Below are 19,440 nucleotides of genomic sequence, written 5' to 3'. Positions count from 1 at the left end.
CATGATCTCAACCGGCTACTGCCGGGAATTTGGGACAACAGCTTTCTGCCTCTAGTCGGCCCTTGGCTTCCCCAGGAAAATTGAAAGTGGAAGCTGGCTCCAGGCAGACCAACATTCCCAACCCAGAAGGGTTGGGGGTTGTTAGAAAGCCCTTCCCCAGATAGCCTCACACCTGAGTCTTAAGTCCGGAGGCCACGCTAATCGTTTTTAACCGGCCGACAGGTGCCCGGTATTTTCCTCCAATTCTAAGGAAGGATAGGACAGAATAGCAAGTGAAAGTGGTCCAATATTACCGCTTTGGAGGTCCCTTCGTGGTCGCTAAATGTTACTGGGTTGCGGGGAGGTCCTTGCTCCCAGAGCTCCCAAGATGGTGGCGGGCGGCTTCCAAGATGGTGGCAGGCCACTTCCCAGATGGTGGCAGGCTGCTTCCAAGATGGTGGCAAGCTTCGTGTTCTCTGACCTAGGGTTCTTGGCCTCACAGATTCCAAGGAATGGAATCTTGGGCCTTGCGATGAGTGTTATAGCTCTATTAAAAGCCGTGGGTCATGGAAGAGAACTGTGGAACCCAGTGACTAGTGTTCAGCTCAGTTAGGATGAACCTGGGCACTTAGCCATGCAGGAACAATGGCAAGCCTTTAGCCCGATTGGGAGTGGCAATGGGCCCCTCGCTGGATCAGGAGCACAGCAGACACCCTGCCAGATCCAGCGGGATGGAAGTCAGCAGTGGGTCTGCAACGGTGGCAAACAGCAGTGGTGGATGGCGAGCAAAAGCTCAGCTCGAGCCGTAACAAACATGGACCAGAAGAGTGTGCAGTTGCAAGATTTAATAGAGTGAAAACAGAGCTCCTATACAAAGGGAGGGGACCCAAAGAGGGTAGCTGTGGTTTTTTTTTTTTTTTTTTTTTTCTGAGATGAAGTCTCATTTTGTCACCCAGGCTGGAGTGCAGTGGCACAGTCTCAGCTCACTGCAACCTCCGCCTCCCAGGTTCAAGCGATTCTCCCACCTTACCTACCTGAGTAGCTGGGATTACAGGTGTGGGTCCCCAGCCCAGCTAATTTTTCTGTTTTTAGTAGAGATGGGGTTTCACCATGTTGGCCAGCTGGTCTTGAATTCCTGGCCTCAAGTGATTCATCCTCCTCAGCCTCCTAAAGTGCTGGGATTACAGGCATAAACCACCATGCCAGGCTGTGTTAACCAGTTTTTCACTATAATGCAAAATACATTTATTTTTACTATTACTTGCTCTTATCAATAACTTATTGGAAGAACTCTTAAGAATTTTCTATCTTATCTAGTTATCTTAATTAAAATTATCTTTTAATTCAAAAAGGATCTATTTAACTGTAGTTATTTACTTGTAATTATTTATTGTTATTACTTAAGAGATATGAAAGTTATATTTTACCTAAAAATAATTTTTACATTCAGTTGTTTACATGAATTTTACAATGTGTGTGGAAAATTTTTGAAATGTGTGAGGATGAAGAGAGAGCTTAGGTTTAGTAGATCTCTATAGAATTAGGTTGGGTTTCCTCAGATAAAATCTTTTAGAACATTTTAAAGTTTCTAGTGAACCCTAGAAGAATCTGGAAAACTATATTCTTGGCTGGCACAATACTGAGGGTAGTGAAAGAAAATCAGGAGAACCTTTTAACTTTTAACATATTCGTAATCAATACCCATGATTTAAAAAAATTCATAATGTTGTTTGAAAGGCAAGTCGTTTTAGTTGTTAATTCCTACAGATAATGTTAAATCAGCTAATCGCTCTGGTTTTCATTCTTTTAAAAAATTTCTGTGCTTTTTATCATTTTATTTTTGTAAACACTGCTTCCATTCTTCTGGGTGCATACAAATGGATGCAAACATACCGAATAACAGAAGCTCTATCAGAAAAAGCATCAAATTGGATTAGACAGCCGGGAAGGGGCACTGGACTTGTAGAAGAAGCTTAAGGTCCTGTCCTGGATTTGCCTGCCTCAGTTATGTAAATGAGTTGGATGGTATTAGACAACCTCTTAAATATGAGTAATTATAGAAAATAAGGTCAGCAAAATCCTGAATTAGAAGAAAGGTCACTTGAATGAAGCAGGGGTCATGGACAACTAACAATTTATATAGACCAGAATAAAATGGGGCTCTGGACGTCCATTTATGTGTAAGGTCATTTCAAATCAAATAGGAGAGAGGCATTTTCAGAAGTAGTGTCTTGTTTTAAAGATAGGTAATTGAAAATATTCTTTTGTTCTTTATAGTAATCCCCATCAATGGTAGTGCTTTCTACTGACTGTGGAAAATAGAAATAGAGGGGAAAAAAGAATTAAGCAACAGAGGGAAACAGTAGATAGTTAATAGAGTGATGGATCTGTCCTATGTGTGAGCTAGAATCTCTCCCAGGAATGTAATTTGAGATACGAGAGGACACTGTTCAGTTTATAGCAACAGTAAGATTTCTGTGGTTCAGCTGGAAGAAAAATACATCTGAAAGCCAATAAAAAGCATTTTTCACTTCAGTACCCTGGAATTAGCTCTAAGGACATATGTCTTTGGGGACTTCTGTGTGAGATTAGCAGGTAGGCATTTTCTGCATCTAAGGAATAGAAGAGAGATCAAAATAGTTGAATCTGAGATCTCCCAAGCATTCTTCAAATTACTCTCCCTTAGTTGGCAGCCAGCCAGCCAGCCACTTGTCTTTGCAGTGAAAACTGAAGAAAAAAAAAAAAAAAAAAAAAAAAAAAAGCAGGTGGAACAGATCCACAGGACATGAACCAGCCAGGTGAGGAATTGGAAGGGAAGTTTCCACTCTCTTATCTTCTCTTTATTTTTTATTTTATGAGGAATAATATAGGGAATCTGTTATGTGTTCTGTAAAGGAAAATACATCAGTGGCAGAAGCATTTATTGCTTTAATAAGCCTATGATTATGATTTGTGTGGCATGGTCAACATGAGATTTAATACAAATTCTTATGTGACAATATCTGTGGTTTGAAAGAGAGTGCACTAACACTACATATACTAACAAATTCCAGCTCCATAATTTTCTTGCTCTGTGGCTTGAGGCAAGTTACTTCTCTGACCTTCAGTGTCCTCTTCTGTAAAATGGCAATAGTAGTTGGAAATATATCAGTGTTATTATAAAGATTGTTAATTAATGGATGTAAATATGCCTAAAACAGTGATAGAAGGGTTCAACAAATGCTACCTTTTATTACATAACCCTGTCTTAATATAATATAAAGAGCAAAATGGCCAACATTTCCTGTTTGCTAATTTGTCTCTTTAGTTCTCATTTCTCATCTTATCTAAAATATTAGATATATCAGGGCATACCATTTTATTACTGCTTGACTACTAGATACTATTTTATTTCTATTTGTAAATCATCTGAAGAAATCAAGTGGGAGGGTGATGTTTGGTAGCCTGTTCCCTCCTTGGTGTGTCTGGTTGCTCACAGGCACACGCTGTCCAGTGGGCCATGCCCCCATGTTGGCTTTCTCATCTCAGGTGGGACTGTGATCTGATGGCCATGTTCCTCAGCTAAATTGTCATGGGGCAAATGGACTTGGATCTTGTTGTTGAAGAAAGAGAGGGATTTGAACAGAGGGAGAGGAGTGAGGAACACATTCAAAGAACAGTGTCTGCAAACAGAGAAAACAGGTGGAATGGGCCTGGTGTGTTAGGGGTAGGTACCATAGACCTGTTTAGCTGGAACAGTCTAAGACCCATGGAAGATCAATTTCGGAGTCATAGGTAGGGGATGGATTGTAAAGGATTTTGAATAAGAGACCAAAGATTTTATTCTATAGGCAATGGAAATCTAACCTGTGGGTAATAGATGCTAATTGGTGTTTGGGAAGATTATCATGTCTTACATCTATTGAACTGTTTGAAATATTTAAGGTAATTTCCAGTTCTGCAGCATGTAAAGGTGATCACATACACTTCTGGTTGTGCTAGAAATAACAATGCAACCATTTAAAAAATAATGTGTAATGGCACATCCATAAACATGTTTCTACTTCTATTTTTTAAGGAAAATGTTCAAAAATTCTTGATGTTGTGACAAAAATTATGGCACAGCATTTCAGTGGAATATTGTGTGTTCACTTGAAATTACAATTCTGAATATTGTTAGCAATATGAAAAATATTTGTGACATAATGTTGACTTCAAAAATTAAAAATTTAAGATTGCAACTTTGTTGAAATTACGGACACACACACAGAGACACACACATTCAAACAAGAACTGTAAGGAAAGCCTGATACAATAGAGATGGGGGTTTTGTGAAGAATGTTATTATTTCCCATAGTGTTGTCTAAGGAAAAGAAAGATGAGTGACTAGTAGGATGAATTGTAGCAGAAGGAGTAAAGTCAGTTAAAAGAGTTGCATTGATCTTTTAGGAACTCTTAACTTGGGTTGTTGAACTTTCTATTGTATGAACAATAGGTGTTTAGGGGTTTCTGAATTTCTTGGGTTAGGGTTCTATATCTTTTAACAGATTCTAACCTAATGCTCAGACTATTAAAAAATATATCGGAGTGCCTGGTTTTTAACATGTCCCCAAAACATCATTGTAACAACTGTTATAAAAGACAATTTGTTAAATTTTTTTCTAAGAACAGGTGATAGATTTTACAGTTTAGAAAATATTTGAAAATATCTGATTAAAAAGATCTCTTCCAGCTAGGGTGATTTTGGTGAGTTTTGTTAAAATAGAATTATCAAGCCTTTTTCTATTTTAGTTTTACAAATGAATTCCTTCTCCATTATTCAAATATGGTGCTAGATGTCAGCAGTGAAGTTATTTAAAAAATAAACTTATATGTAGTATATTCTTATATAGAGATATTCTGGAGAGAATGATTCCAGAAAGGGTGCACGTGTGTGTGCGTGTGTGTGTTTAAATATATGATGAGAAAGAGGTAGGAAAAATTACCTCAGTACTTGAACACACTTCAGTAATGTGTGGTTGTTTGGGAGATTATTGCTATAGCAATGGAAACTTCCAGAAAATGGTAATAAGCGTTGTTTTACAACTAGTGATATAAATGGAAATTATTTGCTCTGGGAACACTGATCGTATTTCTGTTAAGTGATTTGGACATTACTTGAGCTGGGCAGTCCCAAGGAAGTAGTTAGGTTGAATCATATAAAATTGCTGGTATTTGACCTTTTTTGATCTACAAAACAGCAATTGCATAGATTTGATCCTTTTATGTTTTACAACCTCCTTTTTTTCTCTTCTTATTTCTATCTCTTGTTACATCCTTCCAAATTTCAGTTATTATTACATTGTCTATTCTGTTCTTTGAATTGCCTGATACATTTTCATGTATACAAAGATAATTCTCACTGACTTTAAAAGCGATGCAATTAGACATATGTTTTGAATAAGATGTGTGTTGTATTGACACACCCCATGTCTACATTGTCTTGATATGTACATTAGTAGCCATAAAGAGGCGCTATATAAAGTGTTGTAAATATATAGTGTATGATACATTCTGATTAGTTTTAGTATTCTTGTTAAAGGCATCCAGTGTTTGACTACTTTCATTCACAGGGATTCTTTTTTTAAGGAATCATTCTTAGTTGTCACAATACCACAGTTCTTTTGTAAAAGCAGTGGTTTGGAAAACCCATATGTACTCTATACAAGGAGGGACATGAGTGGTAAGGAGATGGTGATTAAAGGGAAGAGAAGCAGTGAGCCGAGAATTAATGAATGTGAGATTACTGTCTTCACAAAAAAGCAAATTTCATTCTTGATGTTTTGATAGTGCCCAGATACAGAAAGTAACTCAGTCTCTACTATTCTCTTGAAATATTGAAAAATATACCAATTTGCATCAAGAACATTTTTTCAGTCATTCTCCTTAACTCAGCATCATGATGCCTTTCTAGAATTTTGGCATTTTGCCTATCAGTAAATTATGAAAAAGCAATAGGATGTCAGTCTGCTGTGCCATCAAATTATCTGTGGGGTTCCTGGGTCTCTGTACAGTATTTACAGAAACAGATGACTCCTGTGGCACTTTCATCAAATGATGTGACACTTAACTTGTCTCCACTATGCAGATCTGCAGTGTTGAGAAACACACTCTTTGATGCCTGGTGAGCTTCTTGGTATAGCATAGCATTTCAGGAGAGAGGAAAGAAACACTTGGTTAATTCATTTTTCCCACTTAGTTTATGGGCTACTTTAACAAAAACTTTACCTCATGTTCAGCCAGGTAATTGACACTCTTTTTACTTCCTGTAGAAGAATTTCAAAAGAAAAGCATCCATCATTTCTGTGCTAGGAGAACTTATAAAGACATTGCAGAAAAAAACTGGCAATGAATGTGAACTTGGGCCATTATAAAGGCCTGCTAAATAATGTCAAAAATAAAGATCATGAAGGTAAACGAGTAGCTCCAAGTAGAACTCTTGCATTCTGGATGAAGTCCTGAAAGAATCATCTACACATCTTTTCATTCATAGATGGTGTCTGTTTTATTTCTATTTATTTAAAAGAAATACTTACATAGCATCTGCTATGTGCCAGGCACTGATGTAAGTAATTTATGAATATTAATTCATTTAATCCTCATAATAGCCTTCCAAAGAAGGTACTATATTATCCTGATTTTACATATAAGGAAACTGAGGCACAAGGGCAAATATACCACACATGCATTATGGTGTTTAGAACTATAACATTTGCATAGTAAGTACTTTATTAAAAGCCGAAAATTTCTGATTATATCTATTTTTTTTTTTAAGTTTAGAGACAGGGTCTCACTCTGTTGCCCAGGATGGAGTACAGTGGTGCAGTCACAGTTCACTGCAGCCTTGACCTTCTGGGCTCAAGGGATCCTCCTACCTCAGCTTCCTGAGTAACTGGGACTATTACAGGTGTGCACCACTACACCCAGCTAATTTTCTTTTTTATATAGAGACGAGGTCTCACTATGTTGCCCAGGCTGGTCTTGGACCCCTGGGGTCAAGCGATCTTTCTGCCTCGGCCTCCCAAAGTATTGGGATTATAGGCACAAGCCATTACGCCCAGCCTGCATCTACTTTGATCAAAATTTTGATATATATTTTTAGGTTTAAATGAAAAAATATTTCTGTAAAAAAGTACATCTAATATTTTTGTGTGCTTAAAATGGATACTAAGCATTATAAGGATATAATGGTTAAAATGGATACTAAGCATAACTAAGAAAATTAGTTACATTCCTGTAATGGATAGGTCTGGACAATCTGAGAGATCGAGGGAAACAGAAAGCTGCGTGTACATTTTGGTGCCACGAATCGCCTCCTCTGGCCCCCAAAATGGAACTGCCTCTTTCAGAGTGTGTTAAACCAGATGATAAAATATAATAACCTGATGAGCTTAAAATGAGATACCCCAAATTACATTTTGGAAGACAGAGCTGCTTTTGTGAAAGGAGTGATTGCTGTCAGGTCAAGACAAAGAATTAGTTCAAAGGGCCCCCTTCTGCATGGCCATCCCAGCGGTCCTGTTTTGGTGGGACGGTACCCATTCTTGTCGTAAAATGACAGATTCAATGATAGATTGTGAGGAGCCTGTTAAACCCAGTACCTCTATTTACCAAAAATTATTTTGAGTAGCCCAGTGAGTAACTACTGCCACAAAGTAAAGGGCACAGTGGGAGCCAGAGTGAGAAACGGGCCTGCAGAAACATTTCGTGTTTAATGGGTCTGGGGCTGTAGTGAAGCAGTGTGCTGAAATAATTCTGATTAGGCTCGGTCAGGCAAGCTGCTTAATCAAGACTCGTCTCTCCTCCATTGAGCCCTTACTGCTCAGAGCACAATCACAGTTTAAAGCACCATTTTAAGTAGTCCTTCCACTGTTCTTGAAAATGCAACCTTTTTTCAAGTTGGTGTGTGAGCCTTTTTTATACCTGTGGGAATAGCTAACTAGGAAAAGAAAAGGTTATGTTAACATATTAATAGGAAAACATGGACAAATTCTTCTTTCCAATGGAAATGCATATTTAAATTTTATAAATGCACTTGAAAGAAATGATTGGAAAATACCAAAAGGAGTAACACTATAAATCATAGTGTCTAACCTGGTTTCTGTAATCAGTCATGTGTGTTCTATCAATGACTAGGCAGCTGATTATTTTCTGTTTTCTATCAGCTGGTACCACTAGTAACACATACACATAGCAGTAGATATGTAATCAAGAGGAAATAAGTTTAAAGGCTTTCCTCCCTATTTCTTTTATCTTTTGAAAGAATGAAAATCAGAAAATGATTTCCATTTTTCAAGTTTTTATTAGCATAAGTCAAAGCTCATTGGGACATATTAAGCAGAGAAATGGATGTGCAGAGATAGGAGCCAGTCAAGATTCTCTGATGTCTCTACTTGGTTGGGTTTCAGAGGTCATGTGATTACAGTCATTGTTGATCTCTCTGACAATACGCTTTGAAGGAGATTAGGTTACATGTTGATTGTGCTTTTGTGAAGAAGGGCATTATTCTAAGCAGGTCTTTAAGAAATGCTGAAAAGAGCTTCAAAGAAATATATTCACCCATTGTTCATGTAACAGTCACTGTAATAAATGCAGAACAGTTTTTCAGGTTTGGAAGTGAATAACCGTAATTGAAAATACAGTAAATGGACACTTTCAAAACTTGAATCATAGCTGGTGAATGACTTATAAACCTGCTTCTCTTGAAGTTTTTCCAGAGAACCTGAAAGCTTGAAAAGCAATCATTAGAAGTTTAAGCAAAATAAATGGTTAAGGATTTGTGGCGGCCTCAACAATGAGGTCCTACTGGACATAATACATTTTAGAAATACCTTCTATTACTTTTTAAAGGTCTTATCATGAAATATAATCCTAATGTATTATGCACTCTAATGAAAATACCAGCTCACTATTCATTATTTATTTGTGTACTTAGGTACCAATAGCATCTGGCTTAGAAGAAGAATAATAAGCAACATGTTAAAATTCTTACAGCTTGGATGGGTGAATACTCATGACTGTGGGAACTAGAGAAGCCCAAGAGAGGAATGAAATTCAGAAATAAAGAAATTCAGAAATAAATAGGTAGGGGGAAAGAAAGTAAGAAAAATCGTTATAATATTTATTTTTACTGAGATCTTAAATTAACTGAATCAAATAGAGTTTCTAGGCTTCCATGAAAGAAAAATCAGAAAAGACTGTTGTGAGTCATTGGACAGCAAGTTCTACCATCTATGTGATGTAGGTTCTGAGGCTGAAATAAAGAAGCCAGTCTCAGCAGTTATTGTGTCTTGTCAAAAGGAATAAAAACCCAGATGGCCATTCTAAAATGTTATTTTGAGTTAGTACAAGATTTGAAAAGGAAGAAGAAACTATGTAACAGCTTTACAATCTCCCCCTCATAGGTGAAAATATGGCAGTTACTTTCTTGAAACAGGATTACCAAATCATAACCTATTGTGTGTTTTGCTAAATCATTTTGAGCAACCAAACAGATTTTTCTTGCTTCTAAATGGATACGAAGAAATGTTTAACCCCCATTGTATTGCCACAAAGCCAGGCTGATCACCCTGGGAGGCCTGGGAGGTCTGAGCAGCTTTGGATTGGCTGTCAGGAGCAGGACTTTATCATTTTACTGCACATGGGCCAGCCACAGCAGGGTTCAATTGCCAGTGCTTTTATCTGCAGAAATGTGCTGGGATGGGCACTTTGTTTAAAATTTCCCTTTGCTACTGGAAGGAAATGGAAAGCAGTAAGATAACTTCATTTGTAAGGTAATATCTGTGCTTGTTTATGTACTTTATGGAAAGTAATGTTTGACAGTCCAGGGACTGGTTGGTTTTTGTTCCTCCTCTCAGGTATCGTTTTAATGATTTGTTTAAAACCAAAGCCCAGATTAGAATTGTATTCCATCTATAACAGCTTGTCTGAAGCTTGATATTCTCTGTTCATTGATTTGGTTTTATTTTGTGTGCTATTGGTTAATGGAGTTTGTTTCACATAGCTTGTTTAACACTTAAAAGAGGAACTTTCGTGGAGCAACTGACAGATATGGTTTGAATATTTTTAGTAGCAAAATGTGAACATATTGTAAAGAAAAATTAAGTGCTGGTATGTTTGTTTGTCATCAGGGTACATCCACAGGGTGTGTTAAGATGTAATTTTAATGCTTTTGTCATTCTTTCTGTGGATATTTGTTTTTAATAGTCTCACAGACCATTTTCATATTACCTTAAGACAATTTTCTAGTTAGGCCTTATTCTCCCTTATTTTCTGCATGCCTGATGTTTTTGAGGATAGTATAATACTTTTTGTGTGCAAAGTGTAGCATAAACTTTACTCATGTGTCTTTTTGATTAAAAGCAGAATCTACTGTCATTCCCTCGGCACTAACTTGAGAGTTTCCCTTAGGTTTTTTGTATTGATTCTCCTGTATTCCAGAGAGTTCAGTGGTCAAGAGGATGAGAGAAGCTGGATGAAGGACACATTTTAAAAAAAATATCATAATTGGATGTGTTAGCTTTAGCTCTTGAAACATCTTCAAAGACCATCTGTAAGATTATACTCCATGCTTCTCAGTTCTTTGAACCTCATGAAATGAAACATGGTGTGATTATACCTAATGCAATTTGGTTTCAAGCTAGTATCTTGAAACCAAAGTTTTGCATCTTTAGAAACACCCCTGAAAATACTCGTTATCTGACTTTTATTACAGCTGGACATGAAGCAAGTGCATTAAATACACTCTGCCGTTTTCCTAGGGCAGTTTTTCTATTTCTGTTCAGATTTTTGATGAACAATAACAAAATCTGATGAAAGTCACCAGAAAAATAACTTATGTTTGTATATAGTGCTTTATAGTTTGCACTATTCAGTTTGATCCTCTTAACCATCCTCTGCAAAGAGAGCACGTCTTATTAGCCACATTTTAAAGATAAGTGAGATTTAGAGAGACTAGACTGAGCAGCATGCCTCAAGCTACCCAGCTAGGAATAGGCAGAGCTGAATTCCCACCCAGGCATTCGGACCAGTATCCTTTCCAAAATGCTGTGTTGGCTCCATGTGCTGGATATTTGCTTTAAAGATCAGACTGTTTGGACTAAGCCTCTTAATAGGAAGGCTCTGGCAACAGCTGGTGTTAGGTAGATTAAAAATAAAATCAAAGACTGGTTGGAAAGTGGAAATAATCAAGAGAGTGAGGGAGAAGGGAGAAAGATACCAAAATAACCAAGTGTTGTTTAAAGAAGTGAAGGATAAGGGCAGCATGATACATGGGTTTCATGATTGCCTCTTTTCTCTCCTTGAAAAAGGTTTTTATCCCTCAGGGCTGCTTTCTCTTGTCCCTGGTCTCTTTGAGAAATTTGCTATGCATCATCACCGCAGGCCACTGTGAATTATAAATAGGAATCTAGGGCACTTTCCCCAAACTTAATATCTACAGTTCATGGCCAGAAAATAAAGGATCAAATCTGTAAACCTTCCCTAGGTCTCATGTTTACTTACACAATATTGAGAATAATATGTTTCTGCTGTTGAGTTATATTCACTTGCCACGTCTTCCTTCTTTTCATTCTGAATTTTCTTGCTCTTCAAGTGACTATGCTTTTTAGTTTAATTCTACTACTTTGTTAGCCCAGTTCTCTGACTTTCCTGATTATAGTCTGATTTTCATGGTTTCTTTCCATTTTTCTCAGGAAATCTTGCTAGAGATACTATACTGTGTAATACTTAGCCTTACCCTGAAATTCAAGTGAAAATTGGAATGCTTTTCAAGCCCTGGCCCCAGTTGAAATACTTACTGCCATGCCATTGATATAAATAAGATTGTAAGAATACTCTTTTACTTGGTTCTTTCCTCAGTATTCAAAATGTCTTCATAAGTGGGAAGTTCTTATTCACATCAGTTGTCTTTGGTACCAATATACTACACAAACCAGTTCTGTTAATCTGTTACATATGATGTTTTGAATCAAAACATAGAATTAGATGTATCTTTTTATATTAACTTTGTCTTATTGAACACAAAATATGTGTATGCGTAGATTTTTACACATACATGTGCTTATTTTTAAATTAACATTTATTAGTTTTTCTGTTGAAGATTACAAAAAGAATTTAAAATAATCAGATACTCAGCACTCAGATACATCATTCTGAGTGAGGATAAAATATTCTAAAGATTTAAAGATTGACTAGTACATAAAGCTACAAAATTGTATGTAAATATCTCCCCCTCAGATTCCTTTCCCCAAGGTAAATGCTCTTATTCATCTTTTGTGTATCTTACCAGAGATACGTTCTATGCATCTAGTGGCCAAAATTGATTTTTCAAATAAAGAATTTCAAGCTAACACTTATCTGATCACTCTGTGGAATTAATTCACTAATTCAACTAATATTTACTGATGCTCTGTTTTAGGCATTGTTCTAGGCACTGGGGATATAGCATGAACAAAACAGACAAAAATTCCTGCTCTCATAAATCCTACATTCTGGCACATGAGATTAAAAAAAAAGATGAATCAATAAGACATGTAGTAAGTTAGATCATGATAAGCGTTAAGGCAAAAAATAAAGCAGAGAATGGAGGTGGGGCATCTAATGTAGGTTACCTTTTTGGACAAGGCAGCCAAAGAAGTCTCCATAGAGATGACATACAAGAAAAGCCCTGAAGATAAGGGGGAAAGCAACGTAGATACTGGGAACAACTGAAGCAACAGATTGGAACTCCAAGATCCAGGAAGAAAAAAAATCTTTTCTAAATGTCAAAAGGTAGGTTTTTTCCTAATGAGTTGCCCAAGATGAAGGAAAGAGAGGTAATTCATTTAAAGTAATAATCCCTTAATTAGAGTCATATACCACTTCATAGATAGAATGAAAGTTCTCATTCTTAATTATTCTGCAAATAAGATGACCCAAGTCATGAGTAGGTGACCCAGGTCACCTACCTAGAGAAGATGCCATGGTAATCCAAGAACTTTCTGCTTACACATTTTCTCTTCTCCATTGGTTCTGAAGTTGCCAAGAATTTTTTTTTCTAGGTTAGTTGAAAAGACTAATGTATTTTCCTTCTTTTCCCACAAGAACCATTTCCAGAATCTTCCCTTTGAGTAGTAGCCCTTGCCGCTACCTTTCTAGAGAACAAGGAATAATGCTTGAATGCAGCCACCTCCTTTCTATTTGGTGGAGGGAGGTTCCACTCCTATTGTTTTTAAGTAATCAGGGCCTCAAGGGTTAGGTTTGCCTGGTACGTGGTGTCTGATTACACCAGCCATAGCTAAAGCTAAAAAAAAAAAAAAAAAAAAAGTACAGTGCCAAATATTACACAAACAGGAGTTAAAAGTCAGTGAACATTTCTTTGGTTAATATGGACATAACAGCATATGAAAGCAGGTTGACAATTTGTTTCAAAAATGGTTCTGTGCACTGCTATTGGGACTTAATTAACTTGAAATACAGATTTGTAGACGTTATTGAAAGTGGAAGCTGTTGGCCTCATCCCATTCTTCTAAACCTAATCCTGCTCCTCCTTACCACCCAGCCCCCGACTGGACAAGGAGGCTTCCACGTGGCCTTCATCCATTCTGTGATGCAGAGCCTGTTGAAGAAAAGCAGGTGTCTTTACAGAGAACTTCAATAGAATCCTGTCAAGTCATTTGTGGTTTTGGAGCATAGTTTACTTGCTGATTTGACTACACCCAAATTTGGCCTATTTGTACCCTTTTAAACAGGGTTCAAATGCTTATCTGATGTGAAGACAAGCATTATTATTGACAGGGAGGAATCGGGAAGGAAAGGCTTTAAAGGAAAAAAGTTTGTTAGGGAATGAAGTAACTCAAATAAGAAACCACAGTTAGAGAAGAAGGGTGTGTTTAATAATTGAAAGCTGTGAAACTCTACCCATGTGGCACCCCACAGGATCATGCCACTAACCTCTGCTCTGGACTATTGTAAGAGCCTTTTATGTGGTCTTCCTGTCTCAATCTCACTCCCCTTCAGCCTATTCTCAACACAGCCTATTCCACCCTTCAAAATGGAAGTCAGGTCATGTCACTCCCCTGCTCAGGACTCCTCCAGGGCTTCCCACTTCACTCAGTGGAAGCCAGAGGTCTCGCCCTAGATCATGTGGTGCCCCTTTCCATCTCTTACTTCATCTCCCACTGTTCTCCTGCTTGCTGCTCCTCTCAGCCACCTGGCCGCCTTGCTGTTCTAAGACAGGCAAAGAGATTCCAACCTCAGGGCCTTTGGATTTGCCCGGAACTTTCACCTTGCCTGCAAAGCCCTTTCCCAGTGGCTCTCACATTCACAGCCCTCAAATCTCTTTGGAATTACACCTTCCAAGAAGGTTTTTCCCTGACCATTGTACTTAAAATTACAGCCCCTCTTTATCTTCACACTCTGTTTTCTCACCATACTTTATTTTTTGCAACCTAAAACACAATATTTGTTTACTTATTTTAATTACTATTTATCTTCACCCACTAGAATATAAGCTATTGAGTGCAGAGATTTCTGCCTGTATTATTTACTACTGTCTCCAGCACCTAGGACAGTGCCTGGTACATACTAAGTACTCAGAAACTATTTGCCAAATAAGTTAATAACTTGTGCAAATTTAAGTGGGAAAAAGAATTTGCTTTCTCTAAGAGTAATAAAAGTCTGGGGATTGCACAATAAGGATAAAATTCTTGAAAGAGATTTCGTGAATACACAGCCCACATCCACTTATAGGCATGTTTCCTGGGTGTACTGGATAGCTGATCCTGAAGGATAGGCCTTGGATGCCTTCAATGTCATGCTTAAATGCAAATGATGCTGGGAATTGCAATGGAGAATAATGAAAAAATGTGGAAATGGAATGGTGGAAATAGAAATTGGTTGCTTTGCTTCCAAAGTAACGATTTTCAAAGCAAAGGAATTGAATAGAAAATACATTAACAAAAACAGTGTCTCTGAAAATGCAAACTTCATTCACATTCTGATCTGTGCAATTTTTCAAGCTCAGTGATCCAAGGTCAGAGGGCGCTTGTATTAGCATAGACCTCGCTTTGTTAATTCACCTCTGACTAAAACCCCTGAATTCCTTATTATGATAGGCCTTCCAATGACAATAAAACCAAGCTCTCATAACACCGGTAACATTTATACAGCACTTAGGCAATTCCTAAATGAATTGTCCCCAGAGACCTTGAGAAATAGGTCAGGATTATTAACCCCATTTTGTACACAGAGAGGAAGTAATTTGCTTAATGTCACTTGGTAAGCTATTTAATTCATAATTTGATTGCTTTATTTGTAATAATGGTTTGTTTAAGACAGGCTATGTTACATTAAAGATGACCTCTTTAAATGGGCAGCTTTATATTTGAACTTAACTATAGTTAGCAACCTGCAACTGATAATATTCCAGATTTCTTTTAAGATCAGTGTTTCATAACCTTAAAATGGGAGACTGATTTAGAGAACTGAGTGGTCAGAGACTCCCAAAGCCATTTTGATACTGATCAACATTAGGCCACTCTCCTCCGCTGACACTACCGAGATATCTATAATGCAGGCTTAGGTGTGATTGGGAGTCCTCCCAAGCCATAATTTAAATCCTTTTAGAATTCCCTTGCCTTTTTATGCTCAAAAAGTTTCATTTGGTTCAAAAAATCAGTGTAACTAAAACAAAATCAGTGTTTGCAGACAACTAAGAACTAGAGACAAAGTCCTCATTAGGAGGTCCCAAGTCCCAACCAATGGGGAACGTGGGATAAACATCACAGAAGCTACATCAGAGTCATATTTGGAAACCACTTTATTTTGTTTCTGTTGTGGTTCATTCCTTTTACTTTCCAGAACAGTACTATGAAAAGACTTCAAATTCAGTTCAATGAGCCTGTCAAATATTCAGGAAGTTGTGAGGAAATATAAAAGTGAGGGGACTACTTGTAAGTTCATGTCTGTATCAAGGGAAGACTAGAAAACTAGAACATCTAAAAAGAATGTTGAACCAAAAATGACTTGCCAGCTTTGAAAAAAAACGAAATGTCTAGTCTTTATCCAACTGTTTGAAAGTTTTTCAAAACTTCTTCTCATTTCATCTTTATAATGAGATTTATTTACTGCCAACAGCAACAAAAAAAGATGCACAGCCAAGTTATAATTCTAATTTTTTAAAAAAGTCTTCCTCGCCTTCCTTTTAAGGAAATGCATTCATTCTCCTTCACTGTTCTGAATCTGCTTTACTATATTTTTATGCCTGTCTTTACATCTGGTTTATTATTTTTAACACCTGCTAGAATATGAGCTACAGTTTTGATACCAACGGCCGAGTTAATTGGGCATATAAAAGTTTGTTTGAAAGAAGAATTTTACACATGAAACTTTTGAAAGATTTTGTATGCAATTATGTTAAAATTGGTCAGACCAAAGTGTAAATGGATAGAACAATAAAATTACTAGGTCTTAAATCAAATCAGATTAAACTGTAAGATCTTTGTGAGCCTCAATCTCAAAAAGTGATGGTCGTAGAGGCCTCTATGCAAGTAGGTCTTAGTTCCCAGGACCTATAAAAACAAGGGGCCTTTGGTAGGTGGTATGGTTTGTATGTTTTGCCCCCTCTAAATCTTATTTTGAAATGTGATCCCCAATGTTGGAGATGGGGCCCAGTGGGAGATGTTTCACTCATGGGGGTGGATCTCTCATAAATGGCTTGGTGCCCTCTTTGTGATAATGAATTACTGTGAGATCTGAGAGTCTGAGACCTACCCTACTCTCACTCACTCTCTTGCCAGGTGACACACTGGTTCCCCTTCTTGTGCCATGATTGTAAGCTTCCTGTACAGCCTACAGACCATGAGCCAAAAATAAACCTCTTTTCTTTATAAACAATCTCAGGTGTTACTTTAAAGCAATGGAAACGAACTACTAGGTTATAACACAGTAGGTTATAATAAAACATGGCTAAAGCATCCTTGGGAACGTTCTCTGGCTAAATATATTGAGTTCTTAATGTAGTGTAAGCAGAAAAATGAATTGACAGATCTTAATTGTGTAAATGACAATGTGGTTAAAAGATGAATTATGCAAATTATATGAGCCAAACCTATACAACTTTTCTGAACTTGAATGATAGTCTAGAGTTGTACTGTGTTGTTCAGGGGACAGATTAGCTCACTATGCAATTAAAAGTTTGATGTTTCCTATCCTTGTTTTTATCCAGAATATGAAATGCACAGAAATGTCTGTCATCTACTTATTGAGCATTTACGCCTGCGTAAATTCACATAGTGAACAACCTGATTGTATACAAAGCATAGAGTTTTTCTTATTACCATATATATTTTCTCTTAGCACACAGTATTATGCTGGTCTGAATTTTTTGTCCCATTCAACAGTATATATTACATTGATAATCATATTTTAAGGGAAGAAATGTTGCATGTGTGTTTGATTCTTTGTTCAAGTTCTTAGATACTAATCAAATTTGTACAACAATTAGTTAAGTTTCCTTTGTCACTTTATGTGTCAATGAAACATGCCTAAATCATATTTTATGAAGTTTAATATAATTTATTTAATCAAATAGTTTCACTGTTGTTTTGTTTTTTAAAATAGTCACTCTTTTTTTTTTTGACAATCTTGCTTTCTCACCCAGGCTGGAGTGTAGTGGTGTGATCTCGGCTTCATTAGTAGATTATATAATAGTACCTTAAGAGACCGTTTTGTTTTGTTTTGTTTTGTTTTGTCTAGCTCTGTCCTCCAGGCTGGAGTACAGTGGCTCACTGCTGCCTCAACCTGCCAGACTCAAGCAATCCTCGCCTCAGCTTCCCAAGTAGCTGGGACCACAGTGCATGCCACCATGCCCAGATAATTTATTTTTATTTTTATTTTTCACAGAGACAGGGTCTCCCTGTGTTGCCCAGGCTGGTCTTGAACTCCTGGACCCAAGCTATCCTCCTTGCCTTAGCCTCCCACAGTGCTCAGATTATAGGCATGAGTTACTGTTCCTGGCCCAAGAGACTATGTTTGATCAATACCAAATAATTAAAAATTGGAGTGCTGTTAATAATTTTTTATCTTATGATAAATCTTTGGTATATTAAACACTATCAAAAGTGTTTTTTTATAACTGTATAGGAATTCACTTGTAGTTCTTGCCTTCATTTTCAGTTGGTAGTTTTTAAATTGTCAGAGCAGCAAAATAAGTATTATTTGTGATCAAATCATTCCTCTTCCACCCTCAGCCTTCTTAAAATACATCAGTGGCTTCCCATTGCCCTTAGGATAAAAGGCTGAAAGAACTACAGGGCTCCACGTGGCCAGGCCTCTGTCTGCTTTGTCAGCCTCATCAGACCTGTCCCTCTTATCCCCTGCTTTTCTTCTTCTCATTTTGTGCCCAATTAAATTGTGCATTGGTATCAAAACTGTAACACATCTTTCCTTCCCCAGCTCTGTAGGACCTCAGCTCAGTCATCATTTCCTTAGAAAAGTCTGACCTTGACAAAGCCAGTTCCCATCACCACACACTCTAGGAGCACCACACACCCCTGCCTTAACAACTTTTCAAAATTGGTATTTTTAGATCCATTTCTGTGATTATTTGTTCAATATCTATCTTCTGCCATTGACCATAAGCTTCATGAGGCCAAGAAGAGACTGGTTTTCTAAGGTTCACTTCTTTGTAACCATTGTATTTCTGATGCTCAGCATAGAACTTGGCAAATCATAGGCGGTTAATAAATGTTTCGCATAACGAGGTGATAAGTAAATGCTCTATGAGGGCAGGGATTTCTTCTATTCTGTTTATTACTGCATCCTCAGTGCCCAGAACAGTGCCTGAGCCATAGTAGTTGGTCACTAAATATTTGTTGAATAAATTAATGTTTTCCTAACTTTTCAAGGACACAGAAAGTATTAATGGAGGAATTTAGGGTATACGTTGAATTTTTTTCCTACAAATATCATGTCTATTAACTTACAGAGTTGGAAGGAAGTTTATAGCCATGTTTTCCTTTTTTATTGTGGTAAAATATACATAGCACAAAATTTGAGATTTTGACAATTTTTAAGTGTACAGGTCAGTAGCATTAAGTACATTTATATTGTTGTGTGACCATTATCATATCCATCTTAGAAAATGTTTTCATCATCCCAGATTGAACCTCAATACCCATTAAACAATGACTCTTCATGTAGTTGTAGATTTATAGAACATTTTTTATTTGCCTTAGAATCTTTCTTCCCACTTGACATAGAAGTCTGATTTGTAAAATATATAAACATGAACTGCTTTTGCTTCCTGAATAGGGTTGAATGCCTCGACTTCATTTGTTTCATTCTATAGCTTGGTGGGTGGCAACATCATCTGGAGGCTGTTCCAGGGCTAGGATGCCTAGGGGAGACCAGGATTCCCAGGGCCACGCTGAAGTACGTCTGCTCACCTGTGAATGAAACCTC

The 19,440-nt window shown here is 37.2% G+C and overlaps 1 protein-coding gene across 50 annotated transcripts in view; it reads left to right on the top strand.

The window, feature by feature from the left end:
- The window catches only part of NRCAM (neuronal cell adhesion molecule), a 314,922-nt gene that overhangs the window by 121,592 nt on the left and 173,890 nt on the right, over positions 1-19,440 (top strand). Inside the window, exon 1 of one of the 50 annotated variants that reach the window (XM_063813827.1) lies at positions 9,752-9,770. The exons of the other annotated variants lie outside the window; for them this stretch is intronic. The gene's annotated coding sequence lies outside the window, so the exon portion shown is untranslated. Of the gene's footprint in view, positions 1-9,751; positions 9,771-19,440 lie in introns of those variants that run through there. 50 annotated transcript variants of the gene reach the window in all.

This window comes from Pan troglodytes, chromosome 6 (genome assembly GCF_028858775.2).
Source record: "Pan troglodytes isolate AG18354 chromosome 6, NHGRI_mPanTro3-v2.0_pri, whole genome shotgun sequence".
Classification (NCBI taxonomy): Eukaryota; Metazoa; Chordata; class Mammalia; order Primates; family Hominidae; genus Pan; species Pan troglodytes.
This window is presented reverse-complemented; position numbering and strand designations above follow the sequence as displayed.